Source organism: Mesoplodon bidens (assembly GCF_964165515.1).
Source record: "Mesoplodon bidens genome assembly, chromosome: 3".
NCBI classification, from domain to species: Eukaryota; Metazoa; Chordata; class Mammalia; order Artiodactyla; family Ziphiidae; genus Mesoplodon; species Mesoplodon bidens.
In genome coordinates, this window is record NC_138178.1 from 2,279,532 (window position 1) to 2,306,692 (window position 27,161).

General features: G+C 44.1%; 2 long non-coding RNA genes across 3 annotated transcripts in view; one reads left to right on the plus strand and one right to left on the minus strand.

Moving 5' to 3' along the window:
• The window catches only part of LOC308614538, a 69,498-nt gene that overhangs the window by 24,578 nt on the left and 17,759 nt on the right, over window positions 1-27,161 (plus strand). The window lies entirely within an intron of this gene.
• LOC308614215 lies at window positions 22,995-25,220 on the minus strand. The gene is made up of 3 exons (XR_014015366.1): window positions 25,141-25,220; window positions 24,705-24,883; window positions 22,995-23,833 (listed from the first exon to the last, which is right to left on the minus strand). It is a non-coding gene; the product is annotated as an uncharacterized lncRNA (long non-coding RNA).

Here is a 27,161-nt window from a genome sequence, read left to right on the forward strand (position 1 = left end):
ATGGAAGGTCCCTGATCCTCAGTTTCCCTGTCTGTAAAATGGAGATTAAGTTTGTTAATTCATGTAAAGTTCACAAATGGGTGCCAACACAGGTAAGCTCTGTCTAGAGAGAGATGGTGTTCTTGTTGTCATTGTTGAGATTTCCTTAGACTTTGAGGGAACCAGAGGTAACAGACTTTCATGTGTCCTTCTGGACATTGTTTATGCCTTCATAAGTACATGCCCTTCTTTTTACATGAAAGCTAACATGCCAGCACACTCTTCTGCAGAGAAGCTCGTTTGTATCTCTACCTCATTCCTTTCATACAAATGTTCCTTGTGTGACCCGTTCCTGTTGATGGACATTTAGGTCATTCCCCTATTATGTAGTCACAAATACTACTGTAATACAGCCTTTTGCATGACTTGGTGTGTATTTGTGAGTATACAAATACCTAAATAAACCCCTTGCAGGTGAATTGCTGGACCCAGGCTATATTCATGTTACACTTTGATAGGTATGGCTGAATTGTCCTCTAGTCCACTTTCCACAGGGTCACCCCTAGGGCAGCTGAGATGAATCCCCCCAGGTGACACCAGGAAGCTCTTTGTGCACAGGAAGCTGTTCCCCTCCCAACGGGCTGGTGCCCTCTGGAGGATTCCTGATGCCATGCTTCCCACATCTGGTGGGCGGGTCTTCTTATCTCTGCCTGGTGTTACCTGGAGCAGGTATCTTACTTTTTCTGCCCATTTGTACATTATCTGTTTCTAACCCTTTCAACCCTTCTATGGTAATGTAAGCTTTAAACTTCCACTATTCAGGTCAAATATGAAAATCCCTTATCTCCCTTGCATCATTTCCTTCTGACTTAATGATGTCTTTATTTAGTCCGTTTTCTATGCTTTCTAAAACTCAGAGATTACATCATCTTTTTTAATGGGTGGGCCATTTGTCCTTTCGGGGGAGGGAGGAGTATCATTAGAGTCATGGCTGCGAATTAACTATAAAAGTCATTTTTTTGAAAGTCAGGTGCTCTCCCATTACGGGCCTCACTTCCATGCCCCTTATTCTTCATTTGCTCCAACTGAACAGCTCACACGCTTGTAAAGTAGGTTCATTATCTGGCATCTTCTGTAACAGAGAATGCTCCCCAGTGTTGGAATTTTCCTAACCAACCATTTCCTTCAGAGTCGTGGTCACCAGGAGGACTTTTTGCAGTTAGTGGGATTGTGATTGGCTCTTTTGGACTGGGCATCGGGAAGCCTGGAATGAGGGCCCCGCTCAGCCAGCATCTGAGGTCTCCTCCAGGCCCTTAAGAAGCCTCAGTTTCCCTAACTGAAGAAGTAGGACCAGACCATCAACCCCAGCCAGAACAAAAACTCTGTGGTTTTTATAAACTCTTCCAGATGGCCTCTATCTGCCAATAGTGTTCGTGACTATTCTTCCTCCAAAAATCTCCTTCTTTCCAGAAGTACGTACAGAAACAATTAAGAGAATATTTTAAACACAGATTAGAGTTTCTCATTTATTCCCCTCAAAGACTGTATCTTTTGAAGTAAATGCAACGTAAATCAAAGGGCCAGAGAAGTAGTTTCTACCTAAAAACAATAGCAACAACAAACTCTGACCCAAATTATAAGGCCACCTTTGAGGGTGGAGTGTTTCCAGGGAGTGATGAGATTAAGTTGGGGTCTACAGTAAAATTTTACTCTGGGGCCTCCTTTTAAATGACCTGAAGTGGGAAATTAGAATTACTGGAAAGAAATTTAAATCCTTAAAAAAAAAAGGAAGAAAGGAATCTGTCATTGTTTAAACATTTCTTCTGTGGTTTAGCATAAGTTTCCAAGATTTGTATCTGTAGATTGTGAAAACTCCTTTCTCATGGTCAGAAATCTCATCACCTCATACCCTGTAGAAGCATAAAGCTTATTTTCAAGTAATTGGACAAAGAGAAAACAAAGACTTAATAAGGAAAATGAGTTTGTGTTTATGGACTGGTGGAAGCAAATTTTTTCTTGGTATTTAGTGGAAAGAATAGTCAGTGGCACTAATACATCAGAGTAGTTTTGGTTTAATGTAAGCAGTACAACATCAAGAGGAAAATAAAATTTGGAGACAGATTTCCCATGGAACAAAATAGCAATTACTGTTATATTAACAAGACTCTTTTCCTAATCTAAAAAGCTATGTTCCCTGCTTGACCTTTTACTTGCTCTGTGTTCCTGAAATAATTTCTTTATTTCCCACTGTCCACCATTTTTAGCCCCATTGGTTACTTCTGTGGATAAGATCCAGAAAACTGGGTGTTTGTTCTGATAACTGGATCTAGATCTCCCTTTTAGTCATTTCATGTTAAAGCTTTTCCTCAAGGTAGTTGTTCATTTATTCATTTACCTAACAAATACTTGCTTAGCACCAACAATGCCCCCAGCACCAAGAAATGTGTACGGGGGAAGGAACCGTCCTTGCCTTCCAAGCATTTACGATCTAAATTTTGCCTTGGGAAGACATATGAATCCAAAGTTACCAAGTCATGTAATTGAATCCCGCACATATTTATTGCAAGTCTGCTGTGTGCTAGACACTGGGAATACAAAACTAAATGAGATGCAGTGGAAGTCCCAGTTCAGTGGGGAAGCAGACCAGGGCAAGCAGGCAGCTCTGCTCTGATGAGCTCAGGTCTGTAACACAGAGATGTGCACACTGTGGACACAGTGTGGAGAAACACAGAAGGGAAATGTGCTTCATTCCGCCAGGAGGAGCCAGAAAAGTCTCCTTAGAAGGGGCCACCCTGTTCATGACGTGATGTCTAACCAGGAGTTTGCCAGATGGACATGGTGATGGGCTGGTTACCAAGCAAAAGAAGTAGGGCAGGGAGGGAGCACGGTCCACTTGGAGAAGGCAAATGACCCTCAGTCTGGAGCCTTGGATGCAGGTGGACAGCACAGCAAGGTGAGGCCAGGCAGGGTGGCCAGGGCAGTCATGCAGGGCTGGGCGCTCCTTGCCAAGTGGGTTGACTTTAGCTTATAGTCTAGGTGATTGGAGCCACTGAAGAGTTTAAGCAAAGGTGTTATATGATAAGATCATTAAAAGAGATGCCCCAAAGTGACAGCACGGACGGCCACTGCCTGTCAGAGTTCAAATCGCAGCCCCACAGCCTACTGGCTGTGTGTCCTAACTCAAGTGACCCAGCCTTCTTGTGCCTTGGTTTCCCCATCTGTGAGCAAGGTCGAGAGAAGGTAGAGGAGTAAAGACAGGAAGGGCTTGGGAAGGGGCCTGGCACGTAGCGAGTGTTCATTAGGTGTCACCTGCTATCGTTAGTAAGATCATCATCATGGTTTTAGTCGTTATGTCACTAGCCTTTGTCACAAGGCAAGTGTGACGTGAGCTAGAGTCCCCACCGGGGGAGGAGAGCCCACCTTTTCCCTCCAGGCTTTTGGTGAAGCAGAGTCACAGCCAGGGCAGGGGTTGAATCTCGCCCTCCTACAGCATCGATTGGGTTCCATGGATCCGCTCTGTCGCCATGGTACAGCAGGGAGATGTGGTTCTCAAGCAGGGTTCCAGAAGGAACAGCACCTCCTGTTTGCCATGCTGGGTCTTCACCAAGACCAGAGGCACGTAGGGTGAAACCAGGAAGGACCCTGCACAACTCACCCATTACCCAGGTGGTGAAACTGCGTCACCGCATCCTCTGTGGCTCCTTCTGTGGTCCCACCAGCGCTTAATCTCAAAACTGCAGCTGGAACTCAGGGGTCCTGTGGCCCAGGTCAGCTTTCTCTGTCACTCCATGCCAGTGGGATCACAGAGGGGTCCTAGCCTTGTTAGTGGTTTATCGTCTCCTGGGAGATCGCCCACCTGGCCCAGAGGATGAATACTCTTCATATGACTCAGAATGAGAAAAAGCCTCTTTTTCCCAGGCCATAGACCTCCTAAGACACCTGTCTCTTTTAAAGAAAGGAAAAACAAGCATCCTTCACCTAGAAACTCTGGATCCAGAGAGTCTCTCTCAAATCGCTCCAGTAACCCACGTGGAGACTTTCCCTACTGCTTCCTGCAACACTGATCTTGGTGACTTTTCTCTCTTTCTTTGTCCCCAACCACTTCTTACCTCCACTGCTCCTGGAGCAGTTTATCCCTGGAGAGTTTCTCCAACCCCATCCCAAAAGCCTCACCTTCCACCAGGAGATGCAGCCCCAGGCATCTCCACTCACGTTAGCTGTGTGAAACAGGAGGGGAAGGGTGATTTGTGGCCCGGAACAACCCCTGGTTTTCACACATCTCAGCGGTGACACTGACTTTTCCCTTCTCCTCCGGAAAGACTTTTGACAATAACACTTCCATAGGTTAGCAGCAGACCTGGCCCTGGTTTTATTGTCGAGCTGGGTTCTGTTTGAACTGCGGCGCATTCCATTCTCCATTTAGTTTGGGACAAAGCAGAGAGGGAATGTACCGTGAACATAACAGAACGCCGCTCTCAGGAGGAAAGAGACTGAGTTGCAGACCTCTGGCCAAATTAAATTCATCTTTGCTACCTCCACCTCCAGATTATGCCTCACTGATTAACTAGTTGTTCTCTTCAGCTTAAAAAGGGTAAAAAGGCAAAGTTGGAAGCCAAGCCGGAACTTGAGGCAACTTTGTGGTGATTGTCAAGTCCCCCATGTTTGGCCAGGAGCGATGCAGCCAGGGCTGTGCCCAAGGACACTGCTTTAGATATAGATACTGAACAATAGATATACATCATTATCACAAAACATACAAATAGATGTTTTGCTTGCTGTCTGACATTGCATGCACAGAGAACTTGAACTATGTTGCGTGGCTGATTCTGTCTGAGAGTGTGGATGGCCTTATTAGGAAAAGGTGGTGCTTTGTTGTGAAGAGCAGTTTCAAAGGAACACAGGCATCTCTCTCTCCCTCTCTCTCTCTCTCTCTCTCTCTCTCTCTCTCTCTCTCTCTTTCTCTCTTTCTCTCTCTCTCTCTCTCTCTCTCTCTCTCTCCTGGGAGAACTGTGATGAGTGAAAAGGACTTTCTTTAGTGGGTAGATTCTAACAATTCAGTGTGAGAGTAGGGGCGCCACATTTTTTGTGGTTCCAGAACCAGGCCCTGGTTTGAAATAACTTATACAATCTAAATGAAGCTTGTTTTCATCAGCCCAGGCTGATAATTCCAACAGTCCTGGGTGTTTTCACATTTGTCTGTTCAACTTCAAAGCTGAACTCATCCTTTGAAGATGGTGCATCAAGCTTAGAGCAGCATTACCAGCCACCTCTGAGAAAGATACATTAACGAAGAAGACTTTTTTCCAGGCTAGTTGGACCCAGAAAAAACAAAAACACACAAAAAAACTCTTTTCTAGCTCTCTAATATGTAAGGCATACTTTTAAAAACATGTATGTGTATGTATTTTAGATTTCAAAACAATCACTAACTTAAAGAAAGTAACAAGTACAGTACAAATAATTCTTCCCCTTAGACTATTTACGAGTAAGTTTCTAATCCGATGCCCTATCCCCCCCGAAAACAAGCAAGGACATTCTCCTCCATAACCATTATACAACCTTGAAAAACAGGAAATTAACAGTGATGCATTACTACCACCTAATCCTCAGCCCGATTAAAATTTCGCCACTTATCCTAATGTTTTCTTGGTAGTGAAAGGAGACAGTTTGGAATCACACATTGCTTTCTGTTGCCTCTTTAGTTTCCTTCCATCTGGAACATTCCTCAGGCTTTCCTTGACTCTCATGACTTGACACCTTTGAAGATGACAGTCCGGGTCGTTTATAGAATGGCTGTCAGTCTGGGTTTGCCTGATGTTCTCTCATGGTGAAATTCAGGTTCTGTGTATTTGGCAAGAGTATCACAGAAGTGATGCTGTGTTTTTCTTGCTGCATCTTATCAGTTCATGATTTCAGTTTGTCTTATTACTGGGGATGTTCACTTTGATCCCTTGATGAGGTGATGTCTGTCAGACCCTTTTTTCCCTTTTGTAATCAGTAAGTATTTTAAGGGGAGTGATTTGAAACTAAAGATATTACTTTTGTATTTAACAAAGAGTCAGTATTTAAACTCAGCTAAGACTTTGGAGACGTAAGTTCCAGATCTGGTAGAAAAGAGGCAAAACAGCTCTCCCAAAGCAGAGACCCATTGCAAAGGACCCTGGAAGAGGGACATGAGTGGTGTTTCCCAAGAAACTCCTAGAAGTGGTGAATTGTCTGAATCCCTGGAGGTAAATAATGCAGAGGTTTTTGTAGGGGGATAGCATCATTGGAAAACCTCTTTGTCACTTTTAGTTTCCACCTGGACTTGTGGTATAAGATGAGACACTTCACTTTGATAGTGTTGTGTGACTTTTTGCTTAGAGGTGTCCTGTTCTTAACTCACAACAGCCTTCCAGGAGTCAGGAATTGGACTTGAAGAACTTTCAGAGGATGTCTGAAATCACAGGGCCAAGAAATTGATGAGCTTTCTGGCCAAAATGACAGTACGGAGTCCTTTGTGGGACATATTTTTACTAGGAAGCCACTAGACATTGGATAAAGTGGCATGACCTAGACATGGTAGCTAATAAGTTTTTAATGCCCTGTCCTATAGAATATCCTAGATAAAGGTAATGCTAATATCATTGTCAATTCAAAAAGTGAGGTCAGTGGATGTTGAACGATGAGCCCTTCAGCCTTACAGCCAGTGCCTGAAGCCACGTTTCCTGACTCCCAGCTCCTGGGGAAGACCATGTCAGTGGAAGTCAAAGACTGGAGACCCTTCCTCGCAACACGGCCACCACCCCTTGAGGGAGGGTTCTCTTGGCTCCCATGGTCACTCTCTGAAGTTGCTCCCATGCCCATACTCGCTATAATTCCCTGGGAGCATCATTTCCCACCTTGTTATTCGTGTGTCATACACAATGGAACCAAGACCAAAACTTATTCATCATTACAAGACTGACCCTTATAGAAATATATTGACTATGACTGATACAATTTATTATTACAATAAATATTATCATAAGCCATCTTACTTAATAAAACACCTTTAGAACCCAGAACCTTATTTGCCAGAATTTATTTTGATTATTTGGTTGGATATTTTTTCTGTATGAAGACATTTTGATAGGCCTAAAATTTCTAAAATTTTCAGAGACTTCTTTACTTGCTGTCTTATAATAAAAGGTACCAGCTTGAAACTTTCCTTGTTTTACCAACCTTGTTAGTCTTTAGGAATACTCAATATCTACCTTTAGGGGTTCTGACTTGGTTTTGATTATTTCCTAAAGATCTTGAATAAATTAGAAGACTTCTGCACATTTTTCAACTTGTATTTCTCCAATCTTCAAAAATCTTTCAGGATTCTACTCCATAATATATCTAAATATATGTAATATATATAAATATATTGATACATTGATGTGGATATAGGTATATGTATAAAATATTCCAGGGGATCTAGGTACCAATATTTTCTAGAAGGCATAATGGCCACACAACCAAAATTTGGAGAGGCAAAAACCACAATTTCAGACATCATGCTTTCCTGTTGACTCAGGTTCAAAATTTCTCCCCAGAAAAATTTAAACATAACATAAGAAGGTTGAAGGACATATGAGATTCCTCTGCTCTATGGAGCTGTAGAGGTAGGAAGAAAACTGGGATGAGTAAGGACCAGTGGAGGGGGGATGAGCATTCATGAGAAAAGGGAAGATGTACAGGCTGATAAGTCAAGACAGATCAGACTAGGGATGCAAGGAGGAACGGGTGGGAAGGAAGGAGCCCACAGAAACAGAGGCCACTCCAGAAATAGACACAAAAATACCATAGCTGGGAAGGCTGCAGCTGCAAGAAGAATGAGCGTGGGCATCCTCTGTGTCCAGCTGGAATAAAGCTCTTGGGGTCAGTGGTTTTCACCCGTTCCCTGCCCTCCCCCACCCCAGGTGATTCTAATGTTGCTGCCATGATTGAGAACCACTGGATTATTAGACAACACCTTTAATTCTACCAGAATGGTTAATCCCTGATGGCTAATGACGTTGAATATCTTTTCACGTGTTTATTTTCCATCTGTATATACTCTTCGGTAAAATGTCTCTTTGTATCCTTTGCCTATTTTCTAATGTGATTTTTTGTTTTATACCATTAAATTTTGAGAATTCTCTCTGTATATTCTAGATACTAGACCTTTGTTGGATATGTGGTCTACAAATATTTTCTCTATGTATCTTGTTTTTTCATCCTCTTAACAGGGTGTCTCAAAAAGATTCTAATTTTGATGAAGCCCAATTCATCCATTTCTCTCTTTTATGGATCGTGCTTGGCTGTTAAGTCTGAGAACTCTTTGCCCAGCCCTAAATCCCAAAGATTCTTCCCATGTTTTAAAAAAGGTTTAAAAACTCCCATGTTTTAAAAAATATCACAGTTTTATGTTTTACATTTAAGTCCATTATCTTTCTGGAGTTGATTTTCATATAAAGCTAAAGACTTAGGGTGAGGTTCATCTTTTTGCTTTTGGATACCCAGTGGCTCTAGCACCATTTGTCAAAAAGTTTATCTTTCCCCCATTGACCAGTTTTTGCATCTTTGTAAAAAATCAGTTGGGCACATCTGTATGAGCCTATTTCTGGGCTCTCTAGTCTATCCCACTGGTCTATGTGTTTATCTCTGTGCCAATACCACTGCCTTGATTACTGTCCCTATACAGTGAGTCTTGAAACCACGTATACTGATTCCTCTTGCTTTATTCTTCTTTTTCAAAATTATTTTAGCTATTCTATTTTCTTTGCCTTTCCATATAAATTTTAGAATTATCTTGTCTATATCTACAAAAAATCTTGCTGGGATTTTGATAGGAAAAAAGTAAGGCTGTTTTTTGTGCTCTGAAATGTCCTTTGGTTCCAGGACCTGCTGAGGATGGAATCTTGGCCCCATGACCTCGTTCCCATCTCGCTGTTGGTTTTGCTGTTGTTGTTTTTTAAAAGCCTCCTTTCCTCTGTTCTCAAGTTTCCTGCCTCCCAAACACATGTCAACATCAGGAGTGACACAGCCGTGCAGCTGGGAAGCCCGTGAGGCTGATGACTCAGGATGACGGAAATGAACACACTGTGTAGCACCGGCACCCGCAGTCACAGGCTGTTGTCACCCTCTCCACCCCGTCCTGGACCTTCTTCCTTTTTTCCTTCTGCAGGATCCTTGCCCGTTGTCTTGTGCGGCCTGATGTACCCCTCACTCTGTTTTCTGCCTGTATGACTGAACATCCCCTGTCTGGGAGAAACTTTCCAACAGTTGTCTTGTTCAAAAAGAACCAGAGCAGGTATACAAGGAACGGAATATACAGACAGGTCTGGGGACCCTGACCTGGAAGCAGGATCTGGTCGCCGAAGCATTACCTGGGAAGTCTCCAGCTTGGCTGTCCTTCCTCTCCAGGGGGAGGTTGGTAATACGTGGATTTCCTGTCACTCTTCTAGACTCTTCTTCTGAGATCCAGAGAACACATGGAGCCCCTCCCGCTCCAACAAGCAGCTTGAGCCCCCTGAGCCCCCGCATGCGGGTGGCTGCAGAGAGGCCGAGCCTCAGGGGTTGTGTGTTCTGTCTACAACACACCCTTTGGGTTGATTCTGGGAAAAGATGTAAACAAATCTCCCAAAGAAAAAAGAGTTGCAGCTGCAATATCTTACCTACTGAGAAACACACCAGCTGGATCTTGCCTCTGAGCCTGTGTGACTGCTCCCCACTTCCATTTCTCTGGCTTGGGAGCTCCAGTGGGGAGTGCGTTGGGCTATAAGGTCAGAGGAGCCCAGGTCTGGTGCGGTGCCCTTCCTGACAGCCACATGACCTTGAGCTAATCACTTTTGTCTTTGTGGATTAAAAATAATGGGGAAGGGATACCTGTTCTGCAATCAATTATTCCCTAAATGATATCAAAGAATTATTTATAATTTTGTTGGGTGTGATCATGACATCGTAAAAATAATAATGTTATCCGGGAATTGCTTCAGAATACTCTAATACAAAAGAAAAAGAGGGGAGGTAGAGACAAATGAAACAGGATTGGCAAGTGTTGATAAGTGTTGAAGGAGCGTTCTGGGTTGGGGGGGCATTATAGTCTACTCTCTACTTTTGTGTTTGAAGTTTTCCATAATCAAAAATTAGAAGAGTCATACCATTTCACATTCTAGTAGCACCAACAAGATGGTGGACAGTAATACCCTTTGGAAACAGAGTCTTGCTATAGAAGCACTTGTCTGCACTCGGGTGCTCTAACTCGGGTGTGTGAGGGTGCCTCTCTCTCATTGGTTGAATTTGGCTGTAAGAACTGTTACATGTCCAGGCAGTAAACCCATAGAGAAACCCATGCTCACCGCCCCTGTCACCAGCTCTCCAAGTGAAGGAAAGATCAGGAGCCTCTTGGAGGGCAGAAGGTAGACTTGTGGTCCATCCCAAGCTGGTTTCAGTGGCTTCTCTCTCTTTTTCATGTGTGGTGTGCTCTCCACCCCAAGTTCATGGCTGCCTGTCATTTCCTCTTAGATCTTGTGCCTCCTTTCTCTAGGGGAGACTTTGCAGTTTCCTCCTCTCCTGGATTCTCCTTGCTCTGGTCCTCAGATTCAGGAGAGGCAGAGGAGACGGACAAGGAAGATACTTGGACACAGAGAGTTGAGTCAGACCAATGGCAGGGGTCAAGGTCAGATCACCTGCACCTTCTGCCTGGGCAGAGGTCCCCGGGCTGGCATCAGGCAATGAGCAGGCTGGTCAGTGTCACTGGTTCTGAGCTCTGGGACGGGACCATTCTGGGTGTTGTTTCTACAAAAGATGACAAAGACGGATCCCTTGTCCCAAGGAACGCATGTCTGGTGGTGGAGAAAGGCAGATAAACAGATGGTTAGAGAATCACATTCCAGGGATAGACATATGTAGAGAGGATGACTAGGGTCTTAGAAAAGATGCTCTAATGTAGCCTCTGGGTGTTTAGATGGTGGGCGAGGTGAGAAGCCGTGTAGTGATCAGGGCAGCTTCCCAGAAATGCTGATACCTGAACTCAGTGTTGGAAGAGAAGCAGCTGGTGGGTAGAAGGAATTCCACAGCAGATGTGAGAGGCGCCTCAACAGACAGACACACGTCTTCTTCCTACCTTTCTGCGGCCCTCCTCTTGGAAGAATTCTGCAACCAAACCCCAAATCCCCACATCAGACAGCAAGAGCACTAACTCACGTGCTTCATGTACATGAAACTTCTAACAAGGAGGTTGTTAACAAGTGATAGTTGACTGTAGAACCACAAAAGGGTCCGGGTAGGTTTACAGAAAGAAGAACGAATGAAGTTTTTCCATGCTGGTCAGGAAAGAAGTAGATGGCCCTTGGACCGTACCATCCATCCAGGATGAAGGATATTTTCAAACATTGTAGGTTCTTTGTGTTACTCTCTTCCACTAACAGGAAACCCTGTTTGTGTTCTGGGTCCAATTTAATGCCCGTCACTCCCGTTTCCTGTGTTTATCTTGGATGATTGAGACTTGTTATAATTATCTTTCTTTTAGTGTAGAGTCTATTATCTTATCCACATTAGTATTGTTGGTTCATTATTGATAAGCTTGATAAAAGACAAATAGAACAGAATCATTAAAAATATTAACTTAGTACCAAAGGATGGCCCTTCTCTAAAGAGCTGTAAGCATTTTGAGCTTGCTTTTGATCAGGCTCTGGGACACAGTGTGCTTGCACGTAGATATCTTTACTTCCTGTTCCCGGGAGGTCTGTCCTTGAATTCCCTTTCTTTCTATCTATGCCCAACCAGGTGGTCTCACCTACTCTCCCGCCTGCATCTCTGTCAGTGTCTCCCAGTGATAGGTCCTTAGCTTTTCCCCTCTTTCCTGAGATGCAGACCTATCTGTCCAACCTGTACTGGACATCTCCACTCGAATGTTCCATGGGCGCCCCAGACTGGTATGTGCCACCTCGAACTTGCTCCATCTCTTATGCTGTCCAGTACCAGGCACTCAGCCCCCGTGGGAGACACCTGGGAGCCATGCTGGGCCGCCCCCTGTAGGTTGATCCCCTCTCCACCCCCTTCCAATCCCTCTCCAGGGCTGTCCTCACACTTCAGATGGGGCGACTTCCCCTCGGGCCATTGGCGTCTCTTACTTCACTTCCTGCCACTCTTCTCTCGCCTCCTGGACTCATCACTGCCACTGCTTCCAAGCAATTCCATAAAAACCTCTATCACTCCTCTGGTTTAAATAAACCCATTGGCTTTCCAGTGCTTCAGGATAAATCCGAATTCTTTACCCAGATGCAAGGCCTTTCACACGCAGGCCCCAATCCCTCTTTCCGTCCTCACCCTGAACTCTCCGTCATCAGACTAGCAGCTCTGGTCTTCCTGACCCTCTGCCATTCACTCCCTTATTGATTCGTCTCCCCGATTCCGCTCAGTCTTCTTCTTCTTTTTGTGTGTTATAAGAAGAAAAAAATTACACTAGGCAATTCCTGGGACTCCTGCCTGTTTCATTCTTTCATCTATTCCTAAGTTCAACAAACGTTTACTGAGCATCTACTGTATGGCAGGCATAGTTCTAGGCTGCAGTTACCAGGATAGAAAACCCCTGCCCCGTGGAGCTTACATCCTAGTGGGGGAGAGACAAAAACAAGCAAAAAGAAAAACAAGTAATGTGTTGCATTGTGATGAGCACCGTGTAGACCAGTAAAGCAGAGGGGACAGAGGTGGGGTGAAGGAGGTAAGGAGCTTTGATGATTTCTCCCCTTTCCACAGTGTGGGCACAGGTGGGGTTTTCCTGTCTGTATTAGTCTTCTAGGGCTGTCGTAACAGAGTGCCACAAACTTCGTGGCTGAAAAACAACAAAAGTTTATTCTCTCCCAGTTCTGGAGGTTAGAAGTCCAAAATTAAGATGTCAGCAGAACTGCCTTCCCGTCGAAGTCTCTAGAGGAGGGTCCTTCCCTGCTCCTTCCAGCTTCTGGTGGCCTCGGCATCCCTTGGCTCGTGGCAGCATCCCTGCAATCCCTGCTCTCCATCGTCGCACCACCTCATTCTTATGAGGGTACCAGTCATTAGATTTAGGGGCCACCCTGAAGCCAAGATTATTGCCCCTGGGAATTCTTAACTAATGACATCTGCGAAGACCCTGTTCTAACTTAGGTCCCATTCTGAGGTTCCAGATGGACATGCTTTTAGGGGGACACAGTTCAAACCACTGTACTGTCTAAGTAGTGAGTGGAGATGGGCTTGCTCTTACCTCCACAAAGGAAATGTCGAATTTAAAATGAAATAAAGCAGGGGCTTCCCTGGTGGCGCACTGGTTAAGACTCTGTGCTCCCAATGCAGGGGGCCCAGGTTCGATCCCTGGTCCTGGAACTAGATCTCACATGCATGCCACAACTAAGAGTTCGCATGCCACAACTAAGGAGCCAGTGAACTGCAACTATGGAGCCCACGTGCCGCAACTAAAGAGCCCACGTGCTGCAACTAAGAAGCCAGCGAGCCACAACTAAGGAGCCCGTGAGCCATAACTAAGGAGACTGCCTGCTGCAACTAAGACCCAACACAACCAAAGTAAATAAATAAATAAATATTTTAAAAAAAAAAGAATGGAGGAGAGACATTAAAATATTAAAAAATAAATAAAGAATTCCCTGGTGGCGCAGTGGTTAAGACTCCGTGCTCCCAATGCAGGGGACATGGGTTTGAGCCCTGGTCCGGGAAGATCCCACGTGCCGTGGAGCAACTAAGCCCATGCGCCACAACTACTGAGCCTGTGCTTTAGAGCCGCAAGCCACAACTACTGAGCCCACGTGCCACAACTACTGAAGCCCACTCACCTAGAGCCTGTGCTCCACAGCAAGAGAAACCACCACAATGAGAAGCCTGTGTACCATAACAAAGAGTAGCCCCTGCTCGACACAACTAGAGAAAGCCTACATGCAGCAACAAAGACCCAACATGGCAAAAAAAAAAAAAAGAAAGAAAGCATAAATATGATTTTGGATTAAAATTCTTCTCTGCCTATTTAATTGTTTTCTTTTGGGTTCTGGAGTAACTCAACCGGCCTTCACTACCGAGGCTGGGGACTGTCCAAGATGCTTGAGGTGACTGCCATCCACCCAAAATCCCTTCATCATGCCGGGATGTTTTACATATTTCGTCAGCTATGCTTTTGACCACGGAGGTGAAAGGAAGAAGAAAAGCAAGAACAAGAAACAGCAAGAACGGCTAGTGGAGCATCAGCACAGGACTCGGGAGAGGCCCCGCATTCTGCTTCCTTCAGCATCACCTGGACGTCTGCCACAGCATCAGCCCTTTGGGGAGGCAGTTAGAGGAGAGGGTTGTGGTGGTCAGAAGCTGAAGTGTTAATCACTTCAATGTTTACTACAAACAGGGGTAAAAATGTCTCACATAACCATAGCTAATTGAGCACAATAATTTATTGAGCACAGTGCTGTGTTGTATATGCATGGTCTTCTTTAATCCTCGCCACAAACTTACAAGGGAGGTATTATTATTCCCATTTAATAGATGGGAAAAAAACACTGAGGCTCAGATAAGAGTTCGTGTGATCACTCTCAGCAACGAATGCACAACCATCAAAGAATCACTGTGGCTGTTCATTTACAGACTGCTGACACATGGGTAGTGATGCTTTGGAGGAAGTACTTATGTGTCTAAGCATTTGTTGACTTCACAGTCTTAAAATTAAATCGAGATGTTTCTACAACACCTATTTCCAACTTAATACAGTTCATAGAAGTGTTTATAAGAATCGTGCTTGTTTCTGAATTTGTTTATAAGAATCGTGCTTGTTTACTTCATTGGTGACTTTTCCACATCTTTGGAGTATTCTTTTGCTTAAAGATTTAAAAGCTGTTGTTTTTTTTTTAATGTAAACATGGTTAAACAAGGCATAAGACTCTGAGGAACTGTAGAGGAAACGCTTATGAAATAGGAAAGGAGCCCTAAGACAAAGCCCCAGACCAGCAGAGGATGCTGGAGAATGAGAAGGATACTCAGAAATAGACAAGAAGGGTGATATGGGGTGGGATTCAACACAGGCAGGTTCCAGGTGAGAACGTCCTGGGAAATGTGTCTGAATTGAATTATGGTGCTAGATAAAGTCATAGACGGGAATGAACCTTGGGTATCACCCATTATCCTGTATAATTAATAAACGATCTAATACCCTCTAAAAAATCATCAACCAGGAAAATCCCTGGCATGGAGAATGTGGGTTCTAAATGTGAGACCACAGCTTGAAACCTTAAGAACAGAGATGAACGCGTTGCAGACACTCACTTGAGGTTGTCGTGATGGGAAGGTTTTACCCAAGCCTGGTTTGGGAGCACGCACAAGAGGGTTTTACGTACCAAGCAACAAAAACTACAGCAGTTGGGCTTCCCTGGTGGTGCAGTGGTTGAGAGTCCGCCTGCCGATGCAGGGGACACGGGTTCATGCCCCGGTCCGTGAAGATCCCACATGCTGCGGAGCAGCTGGGCCCGTGAGCCATGGCTGCTGAGCCTGCGCGTCCGGAGCCTGTGCTCCGCGACGGGAGAGGCCACAACAGTGAGAGGCCCGTGTACCGCAAAAAAAAAAAACCTACAGCAATCATCATATAGTCAATATTTTATAATAACTATCAGTGGAGTCTAAACTTTAAAAAGTGTGAATCACTATATTGTACACCGGTAACTTATATAATATTGTAGATCAACTATACTTCAATGAAGAAAAAAAAAAAAAGTACAGCAGTTATGCTCGAGTCCTCCTAGTGCTGGTCTTCACATCAAGGACATCATTTTGGTGCTTGGATTCTTTCTATGTTTCATCTGAGAAAAAGTGGCTGTTTATTATGCTAGCAATAAAATAAAGGAACAAAAGTTAGGTGCATTAATACTTCATCAATACCTGCTTGACCATCCTCTGCTCATGTAGAGTGGCCAAGAATTTTCCATCTGCCTTTGACCAGGATGCCTTGAACGTTGGGGTGGCATCTGCTGGACTGAAGTTGGGAGTCCTCTGCTAGTGTGCCTATTTTCAACGTGTCTGCTGAGCCTGTTTCCCTTCTTAGTTAAATTTAGTCATCCTGGGGACTTCTCTGGTGGTGCTGTGGTTAAGAACCCACCTGCCAGTGCAGGGGACATGGGTTCAAGCCTGGCCCAGGAAGATCCCACATGCTGTAGAGCAACTAAGCCCCTGTGCCGCAACTACTGAGCCTGCACTCTAGAGCCCATGAGCCACAACTACTGAGCCCATGAGCCACAACTACTGAAGCCTGCATGCCACAACTACTGAAGACTGTGCACCGCAACAAAGAGAAGCCACCACAGTGAGGACACCACGCACCACAATGAAGAGTAGCCCCTGCTTGCTGCAACTAGAGAAAACCCGCACGCAGCAACGAAGACCCAACGCAGCCAAAAACAAACAAACAAATAAATAAATAAATTTATTAAAAAAATTTTAGTCATCCTGATTGAACAATCTCTCACCTCCACAATTCAGATAACTGGCAAGATTAGTTAGCTTCTAAAAGTATTTAAGTTTTTTGTAGGAATATGCCTCTTACAGGAAAAAGAAAAACACAGATTTTCCAACCTCAAAGTTTTCTGATTTTAGCTACCTACACAGTAATTTTTTTTAAGTTTAATTTTGCAAAGAAGAAAGCATTCTAGATGAATGCATTCAAAGTGACTTAAAGCATCTACTTCACAAAGAAAGGGATCTAGTGTTAGCAGTATTAAACACTTTTAAAACTTAGAAAGCACCGTAATATCTGGAGGTGTCTGCTGAGTCACCTCACCCTGAGAGGTGACAAAGTCACCCACAGCCTGTTGTCTGGATGCCCTTCCCCCAGTGCCAAGGCCTGGCCTCCAGTTGTTAGTATCTGCATCTCTGCCTGAGAGCGTATCTGGCAGCTGGAGACCATTTTGTCCTCCCACAAAGCAGGCTGGAAGTTCTGGAGACATAAGAACCCTTGGGAGAAGCTCTCAACAGGACACTGCCAGAAGCTAGTGTGTAAATACCCCAGCTCCCTTGCCCCTTGGATGCAATTACTCTGGAGAGTGTCTCACTCTGGGCTCCCAGAGTCCCTAGCAGTGTAATATGCGGTTACCCAGGGTGATGATCTGCCTGAAACCACACGTCTTCCCTCCATCCCTCACTTTCCCTAGTCCACTCTCTCTCCTTCACCTTGTAAATAAGCTGCCTGTATTCACATTCTCATATTTGAGGGCAGCTTCTGGAGGAACCCAATCTAAGACAATGCAAATGCCTCTGATATTTAATATTTAAGCTGGAATCAAACAACTTCTAGTTCTTATAGACCTGAGACCTAAGTAATTTTCAGTATGCTCAGTCTTTGGCAAAATGTTTGACTTTAAATGGTCCCTCGTGGCTCCTACTAAAATCTAAGCGCGTCTGTTTGAAAGCGTCCGTGTTTCCTGGCTGACTGGCTCCTTCATTAAGTACTTCTGGGCACTGAAAACCGTCCTCATGCTACCTCAGGTCTTAACTGGCACAGAGAATTCTGCATATCACTAAGTGGCCTCATAGTTACCAGGAGGTGATATTGATTGTACGGGACACAAGCCTCTTGAGATTTGCTGCCTCTTCTCTCTCTCTCCCGCTTCCTCTCTCCCTCCGTCCTCTCTCTCTGTCGGAACCCCAAGTCCCTTTTCTTTCAGACTTGTACCAAATACCAAGTCCCAGGGCCTGGAATCTGGCTTTCGGGTAGCCATTGGCACACAGGAAAGTGTAAGGTGTAAGGTCCCGATGGACGGATGAGATAGTGCTGCTGGGAGAGGGGGTGGGAGGGAGCCGGGCACACACCACCATCCCTGCGTCTCTTCCGGGGATCATTCTGACATGAGGCTCCCCTGCAGACCCTTCCAGAGAGGCCCCGAGTGCCCCATGAACAAGCTCCCATGCGGCCTGCTGTGTCTAAGGCTTGGGGTACCGTGGACCACATCGCTGTCCTGCATCCCTCCGACCTCACGGCCCGCTGCCCTGCCACCCAGTGCTTTGGGCTTGCTCCTCGCAGACAAGTGTCCACACCTAAATCCTGCTTCAGCCTCTGCTTTCTAGAGGATCCCAAGGCTGTGACGGTGACCTAATCCTCTCACATGGGTGCTTTTTCCACGTCTGTTTCAGGCACGTTTTGTCTCCAGAATTAACATGTATCATGGCCACTGCTAACTTCTGGACTGTTTCATTTGGATTCTGTGTTTATTTGGGTTGAAGTGTAGTTGGAAGGTGCTTGAAGCACATTAAAGAAGATTTATAGCGATTCTGATTTTTAAAACTCTGGATTCCTTTAGTCAGGCATCACCCAGAAGGTTCAGATCCAGACCAATTTGCCAGTTGACTGTTGACAAATCTTAGGACGTTTGCTGATTCATCAGGGATTCATTTGGGAGCTTTGGTTTCCGATGTAAAGTGAGACATAGGATGACCAACGTTATGGTGAGAATCTCATATTCCTGTTGTGAGATTTAAATGAATTAAATAGCATTTTAAAAATATAAAATGATTTACATACACACATCATCCCATATATGCAGCATAATTGTTTCCTGATGCAGAGTAAACCTTTAACATTTTATTATAAAGTGTCAGCAACATAAGAAGATGTCAGAAATGTAGGGCAAGAAACGTTTTTGACCATAATCATCCCTCCTTTGATGCTTTAGATGCTTTTTTGCTCAGTTCTTTTGGACAGCATTCTAATTAAGGGTGCTAACACCTAAGCCACCTTCACCCATCTGGTTATTCTTCTCATCTAGGCCCCCCACCCAGGCATCTTCATTCTCCAATCATGTCCTTACTTCTTGTTTGAAAGTAAAGTGCACCTCATTTCATGAAATTATGGTTAAGCAGATGATAGATTTTATTTGTTCCTTTAATAAAAATTAAAAGTTCCATTCTTTTGCATGTAACTGTCCAGTTTTCCCAGCACCACTTATTGAAGAGACTGTCTGTCTTTTCTCCATTGTATATTCTTGCCTCCTTTGTCATAGATTAATTGACCATAGGTGCGTGGGTTTATCTCTGGGCTTTCTAGCCTATTCCGTTGATCTACATTTCTGTTTTTGTGCCAGTACCATACTGTTTTGATTACTGTAGCTTTGTGGTATAGTCTGAAGTCAGGGAGCCTGATTCCTCCAGCTCCATTTTTCTTTCTCAAGATTGCTTTGGCCAATCCTCCAATGTCTTTGGTTTTTTGTTTGTTTGTTTGTTTGTTTGTTTGTTTTGTTTTGTTTAACAAATATTTTACTGAATGTTAACATCTGGGCATCACAGTTTTGGCTTTGTTCTCCAAACAGTGTCTTGGGTATTGGTTTCCACTGCTGTCAACATGTTTGGCTGTCCATACCCAGTTAAGGTTCATTAGTTTTGTGATAAGCAAGCTTCCTACAGCTGGTTAAAGATTTATCTTCTGGTGAGAGACACAGTGTGAATTCCAGTCACTCAGAATGGTCTTTTGCCTCTCGTCAAGGAGGGGGTCTGCCTTCAAGGTTCAATGATTTGAACCATTCTTCTAAAAGGCCTTCTTACCCCAAAGCTCCTCTACTGCCTGTGCCCCAAAGGCCGGCTATTAGAGAATTCTTTCCTTGGGTTAAATTATGGAGTCCAAGCATAAGATACAAGAGCAACACAATGTTCAATTATTTCTTAAAAATTTGATATTACCTTGTACTCTGAGCAATGGTGCAAAGTTTCCACTCTGTAAGTACATAACATCTGACATCTAACTCTCACACAATCCTGTTTTCTACATGGTGATATAGAAAGGAGGTGATGTAGAAACCTAGCCTTGTCTTCTGCACCAAATGAGGGCAGATGGAGGGTGTGTTCTATAAGGGGAAATAGGCCTGGTACACCCTCCCCCTGTAGGATGGTGGCCTTCAGAGCCCTGGGGCCTGGAGATGCTGCTAACTCCACAGAGGTGTCCTCTTGGTCCGGCATCAGGGGATGAGGCACCCACAGCAAGACAGTTCTCAACTTAAGAACAGACATGGTATCAAAGGCCTCCCCCCTTCCCAAGGGAAGATGTTTGCCAGGCTTAAGCTGAGTCGTCCCACAAAGGCTGCCAAAAATAGCTGCCAGCCCCTAGATCCATAAACTCTCCTTTCCCTCTCTACTTCTCATTTTGTATGTTTTCAAACTTTGAGAAAAGTTAAAAAAAAAATAGGACAGCAAACACCTAGATTCAGCCTGGAACAGCCCTCCCAGGACCAACCTCCATCTAGATTCAACAGTTCTCCTATTCGCCATGTTTACTCCCTCTCACTCTTGAGTTATTAGAAAGTTATCCACGTGCATCATAAAGCTTCACTCCTAATTACTGTGGCAGACATCCGCCAAGAATAAGAACATTCTCCTGGTAACCACAGGCCATTTTCATGCCCAGAAAAATTAGCAATAATTCTATAGTGTCACCTACGAATCAGCCTATCCTTCAGTATCTCCAGTTGTCCCTAAATGTCTTTTATGGTTGTTCTCCTTTACTTTTTTGAACAAGGATCTAATTAAGGTTTGCACCTTGCTTCTGGGTACTGTGTCTCTTTTCACCTAGGCCACTCTCCCATTTTTTCCTATAGTGATGACTTTGAAGATTCCAGGCCAGTTTTCCTGCAGTATGTTTCACCTTCAGGAAAGATCCAGCATGTGCACCTTGGGGCAATTTAACTTCACTGTCCCCTGTGTTTCCTGGAAACTGTAAATTAGGTCTGAGGCATCAGCGCTCCTCATCCTTCAATGGTATTGAACCTGTTCTCTCTGCAAAACAGCCCCCCTCAGTCACGTTCCCAGATTGCATAACTCTTTTGAATTTATGATTTGTTATTTAACCAGCACACGCCTGGTAGTTATCTCTTTGTCACACACTGCCTCTGGGAGCGGGTTAACTCTGCACCAGGTGGAAGGTATCCCATCAGAAGTGAACTGTCTCATGGCCGAGGGGCACACAAATCGCTGTAAAGCATCCTTGATTTCGACCTCCTCTTCCTCATGGTGTGAATGCCATGAGCAAGAGCGTGGAAGCAAAGGGGCGTGAGATTAGATCTTGGAGAAAGTTCTCTCTGACTCCTAATCTCTTTCAGCCTGATCCTGACCAGTGAGCAGGGTGTTTCCATGCAGCTGTGTTCCCACATCTGCACACTGTCTAAGCCAAGCCCCTCCATGAGTATAGCTGCCCTGAGTCCACGTCACATTTGGTGGGAGGTGTAGGAGAAAACGCAGCTGTGCACAGAGTGCAGAACTCTGCGACACAGCTAAGCTGAGGCCGAAAGCCCCCTCTCATGAGTCCTGCTGCTAAAAGTCTGCGTCTTCATGTGAAAATGAGGTGTAGCAATAAACCAGATACTAGGTCAAGACAGGCCAAAGAAGAGAAATGATTTCTGATGAATCCTGGACTTACTAGTTTACTGCCACTCCAATCTGAAAATGGAATATAGGTTTTTCATATCAGGAGAGTTGGAGTCTCACAGGCTGGCTGTAATAACAACAGGCAACATTTTTGGAACTTTAGGCCAAGTACTGGTCCTGTTTGTGATCATCCCATTTGAAGCCCAGGAGTTAGGTATGATGATCTTCTGTGAATCTGAGGCACAGAGAGGTTAAGTAGCTTCCTCTAGGCAATGCAGTAATTAATGAGAGGAGACAAGATTCAAACCGCAGCACATGGGATTCAAGACCTGAGTGTGAACCACTGTGCCATATGGTGACTTTTCCATGTGGCCCAAGAAAAAGCATCTGGGAAGGAAGAGTCGGCCACTTGGCTGCCCTTGGGCCAGGATCCGTGCAGCACCTAGAACGTGCCTATTCCCTGCTGCCCGAACTGATGGGCCACGTTTAAACCATCCAGATACAGCTGGAGTCATGTAGGTGAACAAGTCGGTCGTGTGGCAATCCGTGTCACAAAGGAAGCAAGCGTGGCATCCAAAGATGACCAAGGCGGGTGGTGAGCAGCTGGAAATCTGTGCGCAGATGGACAGGTCCCCTGCCCTGGATCTGTTCATTCTGTACCTGCTGTGACACCCAGTAGGGTCACTACAGGGGCAGGGGCAGTGAGACAAAGAAAACCAGCCGAGTTAATCCATGCCTTATTTATGAAGTTCTAAACAGCTGCTCCCCTGCCAGCTCCCCAGAAGTGAAAACAAAGGGCTGCTTTAGGAGTGCGTGCCTCCAGCAAGCCTGGCTCTGCTCAGGTGCCGAGGCCAGGTCAGTGCTGGACCGCAGAGCATTCCAGCTGTCGACAGCATCCCTGCGACCCGCAGCCCTGCAGGTGGCTGCAGAGCTGCAGAATCGGAACTGTGCCTGGACATCGGCATCAGTGTTTCCTCACCAACAGACTCGTTTATAAATAAACCATCTCCGACTGTACCTTTTTTGGATTTTCTCAAAAGCTACCTGCTTCGTGAAAATATCTGGAGAGCGGACATGATTAGGTCAAGGGACGCAAAATATTGCTGGTCACAAATCGCTCTTTCTGCAGTTGCAAACCACTGAGCACAGCATGTTTTGTCTTCTTTTTGCTAAAAATTGAAATGGAGACACTTATGGGAGAAATGCAAATTGAAACAAAGAAGACATTTTTTTTTCCATATCAGTTGGCAAAGACTTAAAAGTTTTATAAAACCTAGGATAGGCGAGGATTTAGGGAAACTCCCTTCATTGATTGATGGTCAGATATAAAGGCCTCTATGGAGACCATGGTAATATCTGTAAAAAATTTTATGTACAAACCCTTTGACTTGGCTTTTAGGAATTTACCCTATGGATATATTTGTGCGTGTACAAAAATATATGAATAAAGAATATTCACTGCAATATTGTAATATTTTAAAAAATCTGAAGATAACTTAAATGTCCATGAATAAGGGACTGCTTTATAAAGCACATTTACAGAAAGAATACTATGTAGCTATTAAAAATAATAAAGTAAATCTGTATGTGTTGAAATGAAGCATGCCAATATATTATTAAATATATAATAAATAATTATTCAAAAAGGGTGTCATAATATTATATACAAATTTTTAAATGTTTTTTTCAATGTTGTGTATGCATGGAAAACTCTGGAAGGATATATAAGAAATTGTTAATAATGGCTATCTTTAGGTAGAGGAGGCATAAAAGAAAAATTTATTTTCATCTTTTATATCCTTCTCAACTATTTGAAATTTTTTAATGCATGTACTGCATTTATCTTTTTTTTCTTTTTAATTCGTCTGTATTTGTTACAGACTTTTAAAGCAGAATGTGACTTGAGCACCATTTACCATTTTTAAAAACTGGCTTCCGTTTTTCAGAAATAGTGACACTGAAAATTCCTGGAACATATTTAGAATTTCCATGCTCCTCTTTTCTACAGACCGTACAAATCACAAATGCCTCCTAAGGCAGAAAAAAGAAAACTGCAACAAAAACAAAAGGGAAAGGAACATAAACCACGTTATCCGAGAGCTTGTTTTCCTACCATCCTCAAAAGTCCTGCTAGATTTTCTATTTCTTGTAAAAGGTTCCATCACCCATTTATTATTTCCATTGGATTTTCACGTGTTGAGTGAATGTGACTCAGTGGTGGTGGAGGTCAGGCTGCGAGGTGTCCCTGTGCCCTTCCTCTGACTGACACGCAGAGAAGAAGCCTCACTAGCTGCCTGAGCCTCCGGGTCCTGGGCGCGCGGGACTGAGGAAAAGCATGTTCACAGCTGACTTGATCTGATACAGCAGAGGCTGGCAGTTCTCTTGGTTTCCCTTTGTGAGTCAGCATTCGCCCTCTGGCATGGCCTGGATCCACAGTACACAGTGTGACGATGGGGTTCGACACACTGCAGGAGTTTGCGCCAAGACCTCTTCAGAAACAACTCTAGCAAGAGAAAACACCTTTACCTTAATTCTACACTTCAACAGTGTTCTCTACAAACTACTATACATAAAAGAGATAAACAACAAGGTCCTACGGTATAGCACAGGGAACTGGATTCAATATCCTGTAGTAAACCACAATGGAAAAGAAGATGAAAAAGAATATATACATATATATGTATGTATAACTGAATCGCACATGAAAAAATGTTCTCTGCTTAACTAGAGTCTACTTCACTAGACTTAGTGTGGTAATCATTTTATGATATCTCCAAATATAGAACCATTATGTCATATACCTGAAACTAATATCATGTTGTATGTCAATTATACCTTAATAAAAAAGATAAAATGAAACAAAAATGTCCTCTGTTTACCACTGAAATTATTATATTTCTGAGATGGTGGTTAATGTTTGCCTTTTCAGAGGATTTAAAATAATAATAATAAGGGCTTCCCTGGTGGCACGGTGGTTAAGAATCCGCCTGCCATTGCAGGGGACACGGGTTCGAGCCCTGGTCCGGGAAGATCCCACATGCCATGGAGCAACTAAGCCCGTGCGCCACAACTACTGAGCCTGCGCTCTAGAGCCCGCGAGCCGCAGCTACTGAGCCCACAAGCCACAACTACTGAAGCCCACGTGCCACAACTACTGAAGCCCGTGTGCCTAGAGCCCGTGCTCCGCAACAAGAGAAGCCACCACAATGAGAAACCCGCGCACCACAGCAAAGAGTAGCCCCCGCTTGCCACAACTAGAGAAAGCCTGCACTCAGAAACAAAGACCCAACACAGCCAAAAATAAATAAATAAATAAATGATGATAATAATAATAATAATAACACTTTAAGTGATAAGTATTCTACAGTACTTACATAAGTAATATGTTACCTAGGTGATTTTTCCAATTCAAGAGAAGGGCCAGTTGATAAAGCGAGATGGTGATGATCATGCTTCCCAGCCAGGAAAGGGGCATCCGTGCCTTTGGAAAAGCTCCTCTTCTAGTTCTAACAGCCTTCCTGCCTACTTTCCCCGCTGTCCACCTCCATCCCAGCTGCCGACAGTGGAGTGAATGGGGGAGGGATCAGAGTTGACTTGGGGCTGTGGGAGGTGAGTCCCCCATCCTGGAATTCCTTCCCCTCCATGAGCCCCCAGCCTCAGGTGGAAACCACTGACAGAACAGCCCACTGTGGGCTTGATGTCCTACCCACTTCTTCCCCCCAGTATTCAGTATCTCAAAGAAGATTTCTTTCCCCAGACACAGAGAGACCAGACTACGTTTCTAAATTCACAGAGCTCTTCATGACTCACCAGCCAACAGGGATGGAATCTTTATCGTCCCCAGCTGGTGGGATGTTGATCTCCAAAATCCCATCTGAAAGTGCGCTTTCTTAGACCATTGCTGGTGCCAGTCCTCAGAGGCGGGGTCCCTGGGGAGCTGACTCAGAGATGGACGTCAGCATGTCAGCATGCAGAATGTTTATTAGGGGGTGATCTCAGATTCACACTGTGGGTGGAGGGGATAAAACAGGATTGTGCTTCTAAGGCACCAGTAGTGTCCTACTTTGTAAGCTGAGTGATGGGTACGTGGGTATTCATTTTATTAATATTCGCTAATATGTACATTCATTTTACATACACTATTTTAAATGAATGATATATTTTACGATTTTAAAACTTCGTTAAGTCTTAAGAGTGGAGGATCACAGTGTGATAAAATGCTCTGACACCAGAATTCCTAGTGTTTCTGGAATGTTCCCTCGGGCCGCCATTTAAGCTCTAGACACCTCCATGTCTTCATGTATCAAATGAGGATTGTAATAACGTTTACCTCATACGTTCATGGTCACAGTTAAAGGAGATCAGGCATGTAAAGTGGATTAAATAGCGCCCCCTTGATTCACATCCACCTGGAACCTCAGAATGTTAACTTCTTTGGAAAGTCAGCCTTGGCAGGTGTGATCAGTTAAGATGAGGTCATACTAGGTTAGGGTGGGCCCTAAATCCATCTCCTCCTCCTTATAAGAAAAGGAGAGAACACACAGATATATGCACACATGGGGAAGAAGACCAGAGGCAGATATTGGAGTGAAGCAGCCACAAGCCAAGGAACATCAAGGACTGTCAGCAACCGCCAGAAGCTAGAAGAGGCAAAAAGGCAGGATTCTCCCCTAGAGCTTTCAGAGGGAGCACGGCCCTGCCGACCCCTTGATTTTGGACTTCCAGCCTTCAGAACTGGAAGAGAATAAATTTCTGTGGTTTCCAGCCACCCCGTTTCTGGTGCTTTGTTTGGGCAGCCACAGGAAACTGATCCATCATGTAAACACATAGCTGGTCTGTGGCGCAGAGAAACCACTCACTGAAAATTAGCCCTTATAAATCCTAAAGATGCTACCGAAAAACTACTAGAGCTAATCAATGAATTTGGTAAAGTAGCAGGATACAAAATTAATGTACAGAAATCTCTGGCATTCCTGTACCCTAATGATGAAAAATCTGAAAATGAAATCAAGAAAACACTCCCATTTACCATCACAACAAAAAGAATAAAATATCTAGGAATAAACCTACCTAAGGAGACAAAAGACCTGTATGCAGAAAATTATAAGACACTGATGAAAGAAATTAAAGATGATACAAATAGATGGAGAGATATACCATGCTCCTGGATTGGAAGAATCAATATTGTGAAAATGACTCTACTACCCAAAGCAATCTACAGATTCAATGCAATCCCTATCAAACTACCACTGGCATTTTTCACAGAACTAGAACAAAAAATTTCAAAATTTGTTTGGAAAAACAAAAGGCCCCGAATAGCCAAAGCAATCTTGAGAACGAAAAACGGAGCTGGAGGAATCAGGCCCCCTGACTTCAGACTATACTACAAAGCTACAGTAATTAAGACAGTCTGGTACTGGCATAAAAACAGAAAGATAGATCAGTGGATCAGGATAGAAAGCCCAGAGATAAACCCACGCACATATGGCCAACTTATCTTTGATAAAGGAGGCAGGAATGTACAGTGGAGAAAGGACAGCCTCTTCAATAAGTGGTGCTGGGAAAACTGGACAGGGACATGTAAAAGTTTGAGATTAGATCATTCCCTAACACCATACACAAAAATAAGCTCAAAATGGATTAAAGACCTAAATGTAAGGCCAGAAACTATCAAACTCTTAGAGGAAAACATAGGCAGAACACTCTGTGACATCAATCACAGCAAGATCCTTTTGGACCCACCTCCTAGAGAAATGGAAATAAAAACAAAGATAAACACATGGGACCTAATGAAACTTCAAAGCTTTTGCACAGCAAAGGAAACCATAAAC